The sequence below is a fragment of the Cebus imitator genome, unplaced genomic scaffold (genome assembly GCF_001604975.1).
Source record: "Cebus imitator isolate Cc_AM_T3 unplaced genomic scaffold, Cebus_imitator-1.0 Scaffold137, whole genome shotgun sequence".
Classification (NCBI taxonomy): domain Eukaryota; kingdom Metazoa; phylum Chordata; class Mammalia; order Primates; family Cebidae; genus Cebus; species Cebus imitator.
In genome coordinates this window covers 4278967-4286914 of record NW_016107452.1, presented here as the reverse complement: position 1 = coordinate 4286914, position 7948 = coordinate 4278967, and positions in this window count along the sequence as shown.

The following is a 7948-nucleotide window of genomic DNA, read 5'->3' as shown; positions in this document are numbered from 1 at the left end:
ACCATGTTGACCAGGATGGTCTCGATCTCTTGACCTCGTGATCCACCCGCCTCGGCCTCCCAAAGTGCTGGGATTACAGGCGTGAGCCACCGCGCCCGGCCCTCAAATATTATTCTAATTATGTTAACGATTGGAAGTACTCCTCCTACTTATGTACTGATTTATTGGCCATTATTTGCATGGACAGAACCACTCCCGCTAACAGCTCTCCCTGGAGTGGCCATGGTGTGCCCCATTCTCCATTACCAGGTTTAATCTTCATTTCTATTTTTTTGTTTTTGTTGTTTTTGACATGGAGTCTCACTCTGTTGCCCAGGCTGGAGTGCAGTGACACAATCTCGGTTCACTGCAATCTCCGCCTCCCAGGTTTGAGCAATCCTCCTGCCTCAGCCCTTCCAGTAGCTAGGATTACAGGTACATGGCACCATGCCTGGCTAATTTTTGTATTTTTAGTAGAAATGGGGTTTTGCCATGTAGGCCAGACTGGTTTTGAACTCCCGACCTGAGGTGATCTACTTGCCTCAGCCTCCCAAAGTGCTGGGATTACAGGTGTGAGCCACCTCAGCGTGACCATATATATATATACATACATACACACACACACACACACACACACACACACACACATATATACACATTATATATATATACATATATATACACATTATATATATATACATATATACATTATATATATATACTTATATATATACATTATATATATACTTATATATATACATTATATATATACATTATATATATATACATATATATATATATATATATATTTTTTTTTTCTTGAGACAGAGTCTCCGTCTGTTGCCCAGGCTGGAGTGGAGCGGTATGATCTCTGCTCACTGTAACCTCTGCCTCCCGGGTTCAAGTGATTAACCTGCTTCAGCCAGCTGAGTAGCTGGGATTTACAGACACCTGCCATCATGCCCAACTAATTTTTGTATTTTTAGTAGAAACAGGGTTTCTCCATGTTGGCCAGGCTAGTCTCGAACTCCCAACCTCAAGTGATACATCCACCTCAGTTTCCCAAAGTGCTGGGATAACAGGCATGAACCACTGTGCCTGGCCAAATCTTCTATTATCAAGTCCATTATTCAGATGAGAAAACGGAGGCCCTTGGCAAATATGAAGTCCCATGTCCAAGGCCCTCAATTAACACTGGGCTGGATTCTAAGGCCAGTGCTCTCTTTTGCCTTGCTGGCCCTCCCAGCAGAGCTATAACAGATCCTGGCTAACACACCGGGACCCCCACTTGTGCCTCCTGTGCCTCAGTTTTGTCATCTGTAAAACAGAGATAATGATAACAGTACCTACCTGAGAAGGATCACATGAAGAGGAAAGCAACGAATATTTACATATATAACATTCTTGACCGGGAGCGGTGGCTCACGCCTGTAATCTCAGCACTTTCAGAGGCCAACGTGGGAAGGTGCCTTGAGCCCAGGAGTTTGAGACCAGCAGGGGCAACGAAGTGAGGCTGTCTCTACAAACAATTTAAAAATTAGCCAGGTGTGGTGGCACACACCTATAGTCCTAGCTACTCAGGAGGCTGAAGTGGGGAGGATCACTGCCCAGGAGGTCAAGGCTGTAGTGAGCTGTGATGGTGCCACTGCACTCCAGGAAAAGAACAAGCATTAAAATACATAAATATTTATAAAAAATAAAATCCTTAAAGCCTGCAGCAAGATCACTACTCAACAAATGTGGAGGCTGGGCGCAGTGGCTCACGCCCGTAATCCCGGCACTTTGGGAAGCCAACGTAGGCGGATCACCTGAGGTCAGCAGTTAGAGACCAGCCTGGCCAACATGTTGAAGCACTGTCTCTACTAAAAATACAAAAAGCCAGGCGTGGTGGCAGGCATCTGTAACCCTAGCTACTAGGGAGGCTGAGGCAGGAGGCCTGCTTGAACCTTGGAAGTGGAGGTTGCAGCGAATGGAGATTGTGCCACTGCATTCCAGTTTGAGACTCTTTCTCAAAAAACAAACAAACGTGGGATTTTAGTATCTACCTGCCTAGTGCTCTCCGCCCTGGCTGCAGATCAACCTGGGAGATTGATTTAAATTGACCAATCAGAGCAGGACTGCCTCTAACTGGTGTCAGGTGGAGCCAAGCACGGGCGTTCGTGGGCACTCACCAGGTGGTTCTCATGTTCAAGCAAAGGTGTGAAGTGCCAGGCCAGAGCCTCCACCACAGGGCTGGTGTCCTGGGTGCTGGGAACAGTGGGCGGCAGCTGGCAGGTGTCAGGAAATGCTGAAGGGTGACTCTGTCGCCCTTGGTGTCTACATCACTTGTTACTCAGCATCAGTTTGGACCTCATCTCACGTCAGTTAGGCGGGAGGTCACCCACTCAGCCCTAGGTCATCAGCCCTGAAATAAAGACAGGCTTTGTCCCATTCCGAAATTCCCTAATCCAAACATGAAGTCATCCCAGCCCTGCCTTCGGGAGTTCCGCTCAGGGCCCCGCCTGTTTCTTTCTGAACGCAGGCTGCGGAGCTCTGGATTCCTGGGATATACCCGAAGGAGAAATTGGGTCCCGCAAGGATATAGGGTTGGACGGAGATCATTGAGCTCCTGCCTGGGGCTTGGGTCTGCGCTCACCCCTGCCAGGTCTCTCCAATGCCTCTCCTGGAAAGGATGATAAATGTGAGTCTTCATTTCCTCATTTGAAAATGGCCCACAGGTTCAGGATTGGATCGATGACACGGGGCTGGGCTGCCCCACCGCAGTCATGCAGGCTGCTGTGTAAGCCTTCTGGCAGCTCTTCCAGGATCAGCTGGTCCCTACTTAAAGACAGCTGTGGCTTGGAGGGGTTAAGTGCTCCAGAATCCAAGCCCAATTTGCTGGAGTGTGAAGCTATCCATACCTTTTCTAGCCTGTCTATAGAGCAGAATAAGATGCGGCTGAAACATCAACCAGAGGCCCAAGAGATTTTTTTTTTTTTTTTTTTTTTAATGAAATCTGAGAGCAAGAGACTTTCTTGTCTCTTTAAAAGACATGATTTCCAGGCTAGGCGCAGTGGCTCACGCCTATAATCCCAGTACTTTGGGAGGCCGAGGCTGGTAGATCACAAGGTCAGTAGTTCGATACCACCCTCGCCAATATAGTGAAACCCCCGTCTCTACTGAAAATACAAAATTTAGCCAGGCATGGTGGCAGGTGCCTGTAACTCCACTCCAACCTGGGCGACAGAACGAGACTCTGTCTCAATAACTAACTAAATAAATAAAAATAAAAAAGTAAAATAACATGATTTCCAGCCTGGGCAACAAGGCAAAAACTCATCTCTACAAAAAATACAAAATTTATTACTACCTAGGGGTGCTGAGTGGGGAGAATCTCTTGAACTTGAGAGATCAAGGCTGCAGTAAGCCCTGTTCACTCCACTGCACGTCAGCCTGGGTACCAAAGGGAGACCTTGTCTCAAAAATAATAATATTGACCAGGTGAGGTAGCTCACACCAGTAATCCCAGCACTTTAAGAGGTCAAGATTGGAGGATCATTTGAGGCCAGGAAATCAAGACCAGCCTGGGCAATAAAGCAACACCCTGTTTCTACAAAGAACAAAAATAAGGTAAATAAAATGACTTGATGGAAGATGAGGAAGACGTCTGAGAAGCTGCGTGTTTCCTCATGGAGAGATTGGATCACCCTTATCTCCAGCTTGGTGTCTTGTGACAAGAGGTTAGCAATGCAAATGTTTGTTGACCTAAACAGTTATTGATTCACTCTTTCAACAGGTGTTTATTGAGTGCCTACTGGGCATTGTATGAGCAGTGGGAACTGGAAAAGAAACAGGACTGACCAGGTCCGTGGGCTGATAGAGCTGACATTCCAGCCAGTGTGTGGGGAAGGGGGTGGGCAGGGAAGAGAGACAAAAAATAAACAAAGACTATGAAAGATCACAGTAAGGGCTGTGTATCAGTTATCTACTGTTGCGTAACAAACACCTAACGATTTAGGGCTTAACACAACCTCCATTTATTTCCTTGCAATTCTGCAATGTGGGCTGAGCTCAGCTGGGTGGTTCTTTGGCTGGTCTTGGCGGAGGTCACTCATAGTCTCAGTCATCTGTCCTGAGGTGGTTTGACAGGGACTAGTCTGAAAAGTGTTGGACCTAACAATGTTTTTTAAGTTGAATTAACTTTAAATGCAGAAACCAAAGCATTTCACATAAACTTTCAGATTCTTTGGAAAAATCAGAAGGTATGGCCATCCTGAGCCCACATTTCTGCAAGGCAGCAGAACATTTGCTGGGCAGTGGCTGCCCCGGGAGATGGGGCATTGCTCTCCAGTTTCCCACAGCCCTAGCCTCTCTCTGGAGATTTCTAACACTGAGCCTGATTGTTGTTCTTTTTTTTTTTTTTTTGAGACGGAGTTTTGCTGTGTTGCTCAGGCTGGAGCGCAGTGGCGTTATCTCGGCTCACCACAACCTCCGGGTTCTTGCAATTCTCCTGCCTAAGCCTCCCGAGTAGCTGGGACTAAAGGCGCATGCCGCCATCCCTGGCTAATTTTTTGGATTTTAGTTGGGGTTTCACCATGTTGCCCAGGCTGGTCTCGAACTCCTCAGCACAGAAAATCCACCCACCTCAGCCTCCCAAAGTGCTGGGATTACAGGCGTGAGCCACTGCGCCCAGCCTTGATTTTTGTTTTGACTGTAGAGGCAAGGGGAAAGTGACACCTCTCTCCAACCCATGGCCCTAATCATGGTAGAAGGTGAAAATGGGCTGGAAGAACCTGCCTTTGGTCATTTGTATTGTTACTTCTCTCCACGTTCGGTCACTTTTGTGACCACTTTGGCCTTTCCAGCATTTTAACCCTTCTGATACAGAGTGGGAGGAGAGGGGCAGAGCAGTCTTCTATAAAGAGGTGACTGACGCTGTGCCCTTAAGGATGAGAAGTTGGTAGCTTGGATGAGTGTTAGGGGGAGACGCAATACCAACGTCCTGAGGGCACAGAGAACCCTGTGGCTGGAGCTGGAGATAAGGGACTTCCTGCAGGGTCTCAGAGGGCACCGTGTCAAGTTTGGGTTTCATTCTCAATGCAGTGAGACAGCAGCAGGAGGTTAAGTGGTGCAGCCAGCATGGAAAACAGCTTGGCAGTTTCTCACTTTAATTATGGAGCTGACCTGGGTGTTCCACCCCTGGGTGTATAGACCCAAGAAAAGTAAAAACAGGGACTCAGATACTTGTACTCAATTACTCACAGCAATGCTATTCACATTAGCCAAAAGGGGAAGCAAGCCAAATGACCATCAATGAAGGAGTGGTTAAACAAAATGCAGTATGTCCATACAATGGAATATTATTCAGCCATATGAAGGAATGGGGCACTGACCCATGTTACAATAGGGATAAACCTGCAAAATACCACGCGAAGTGACAGAAGACAGCCACAAAAGGCTACTTACTGGGTGGCTTCATTTATATAAATGTCCAGAGGCCGGGCGCAGTGGCTTGTGCCTGTAATCCCAGCACTTTGGGAAGCCAAGATGGGCGAGGTCAGGAGTTCGAGACCAGCCTAACACAGTGAAACCCTGTCTCTACTAAAAATACAACAATTAGCCTGGTGTGGAGGCACCCACCTGTAATCCCAGCTACTTGGGAGGCTGAGGCAGGAGAATCGCTTGAACCTGGGAGGCGGAGGTGGCAGTGAGCCGAGATCGCGCCACTGCACTCTAGCCTGGGTGACAGAGCAAGACTCTGATTAAAAAAAAATGAATGGAGGGGTCAGAACAGGCAAATTCCTAGAGACAAACAGCAGGTTACTGGTTGCCAAAGGCGGGGAGACGGGGAATGAGAGAGACTGTTCACGGGTATGTGGTTTCCCTTGAGGGTAACAAAAATGTTTTGGGATTCGATAGATGAATATCCAACATTGTGAATGTGCAAAAGTGCCACTGAATTGTTCTCTCTAAAACGGCTCACATTTGGTCAATTTTACCTCAATTAAAAAAGAAAAATGAGGCCAGGCAAAGTGGCTTACATGTGTAATCCCAGCACTTTGGAAGGCTGAAGCAGGCAGATTACTGAAGGCTGGGAGTTCAAGACCAGCCTGGATAAAATGGTAAAACGCTGTCTCTACTAAAAATATCAGAAAAAAAAAATTAGCCGAGCGTGGTGATGTGTGCCTGTAATCCCAGCTACATGGGAGACTGAGGCAGGAGAATCACTTGAGGTGGAGGTTGCAGTGGGGAGTGAGGGGAGGTAGGGCCACTGCACCCCAGCCTGGGCAACAGAGCAACACTCCATCTCAAAAAGAAAAAAAAAAGAGGGATGGAAGAAGATAGGGAACAAATAAAGCAATCAATCAACACTCTCGTAGCTACTTTGCTGTGGATATTGAGGAAATGCGGAATCTGTTTTATACCCAAAGGGGTGTTTCCTGTAGATGATCCAGGGGTGTACAAGACTCTGGCTGGAGAGGGGTGCATTAGCAGCACCGGGAGGGGTCCAGCCACCTGTGCACCTGCCACGCTTCTGGTGCCCCCCGTCTTGTCCCAGCTTCAGGGGATTTGAGGGAACCTGGTTAGACAAGTCTCCTACAGCCCTTTAACCCATGTTTCTGAATTGGATTCAATGGGAGGCAGCCTTCCAGCTAAAAAAAAAAAAAAGCCCAGGGCCTGGAGCTGGGGGGAGACATGATGGACTTCCCAAAGACACTGATGACTGAAGAACAGACTGCAGAGGGAGGGGCAGTTTATAGAAGGTGAACAGGACCAGCAGCAATTGCTGGTGAAGGTAGGAGGGTGCTGTCAGGATTTCTCGCCCTCACCACTGTCTAAGAAAGCCTGGGAAGGAGAGGCCTCCAGCAGCTCCAGGGGGCCCAGGGACTCTGGCTGCAGCGTCTGTGGAGCAGGACATAAGAATGGCTCAGATCTAGGGAGAACAGGACCAGACGGATCTGACCAAGGACAGCCGCAGCCACGTCCAGCCAACTCTAGAAGCAGATGAGTCATTTCCAAGATGTCCTGAGAAGGGTCCTATTCCTGAGTCCCTCCTTGCTGGACTCACCAGATTCTAACTTAGGGGGTGGGGCTGCATCAGTTTCCTACGGCTGCTGTAACAAACTCCCACACGTGCAGTGGCTTAAACAATACGGACGTGTCATCTCACCATCAGGAAGCCTGGTGTCCAACGCTGGCCTCGCTGGGCTAGAATCAAGGTTTCAGCAGGCTGGTTCCTCCTGGAGGCTCTCGGGAGACCCTCCTGTGCTCGGCCTTCAGCCCTGTGCCCTGCTCCAGCCTCTGTGCTGGTTGTCACGTCTCCTCTCTCTGACCCTCCTACCTCCCTGATAAGAACCTTTGTGACTGTGGAGGGCCCGGATAGCATTTGGATGTCTGTTCCCTCCAAATCTCATATTGAAATGGGATCCCCAGTGTTGGAGGTGGGGCTGGTGGGAGGTGTTTGGGTCATGGAGGGAGATCCCTCATGAATGAGTGCCCTCCCCATGGTAGTGAGTTCACATGAGAGGTTTTTTTGTTTTTGTTTTGAGACGGAGTTTTGTTTTTTTTGCTTTTGTTGCCCAGGCTGGAGTGCAATGGCATGATCTCGGCTCACCGCAAACTCCGCCTCCTGGGTTCAAGCGATTCTCCTGCCTCAACTTCCTGACTAGCTGGGATTACAGGCATGTGCCACCACGCCCAGCTAATTTTGTATTTTCAGTACAGATGGGGTTCCTCCATGTTGGTCAGGCTGGTCTCAAACTCCCGACCTCAGGTGATCTGCTGCCTCGGCTCCCCATAGTGTTGGGATTACAGGCGTGAGCCGCTGCACCTTGCCAAGAGTTGGTTGTTTAAACAGCCTGGCACATGACCAGGTGTGGTGGCTCATACCTGTAATCCCAGCACTTTGGGAGGCCGAGGCCGATGGATCATTTGAAGCCGGGAGTTGGAGATCAGCCTGACCAACATAGTGAAACCCTGTCTCTAGTAA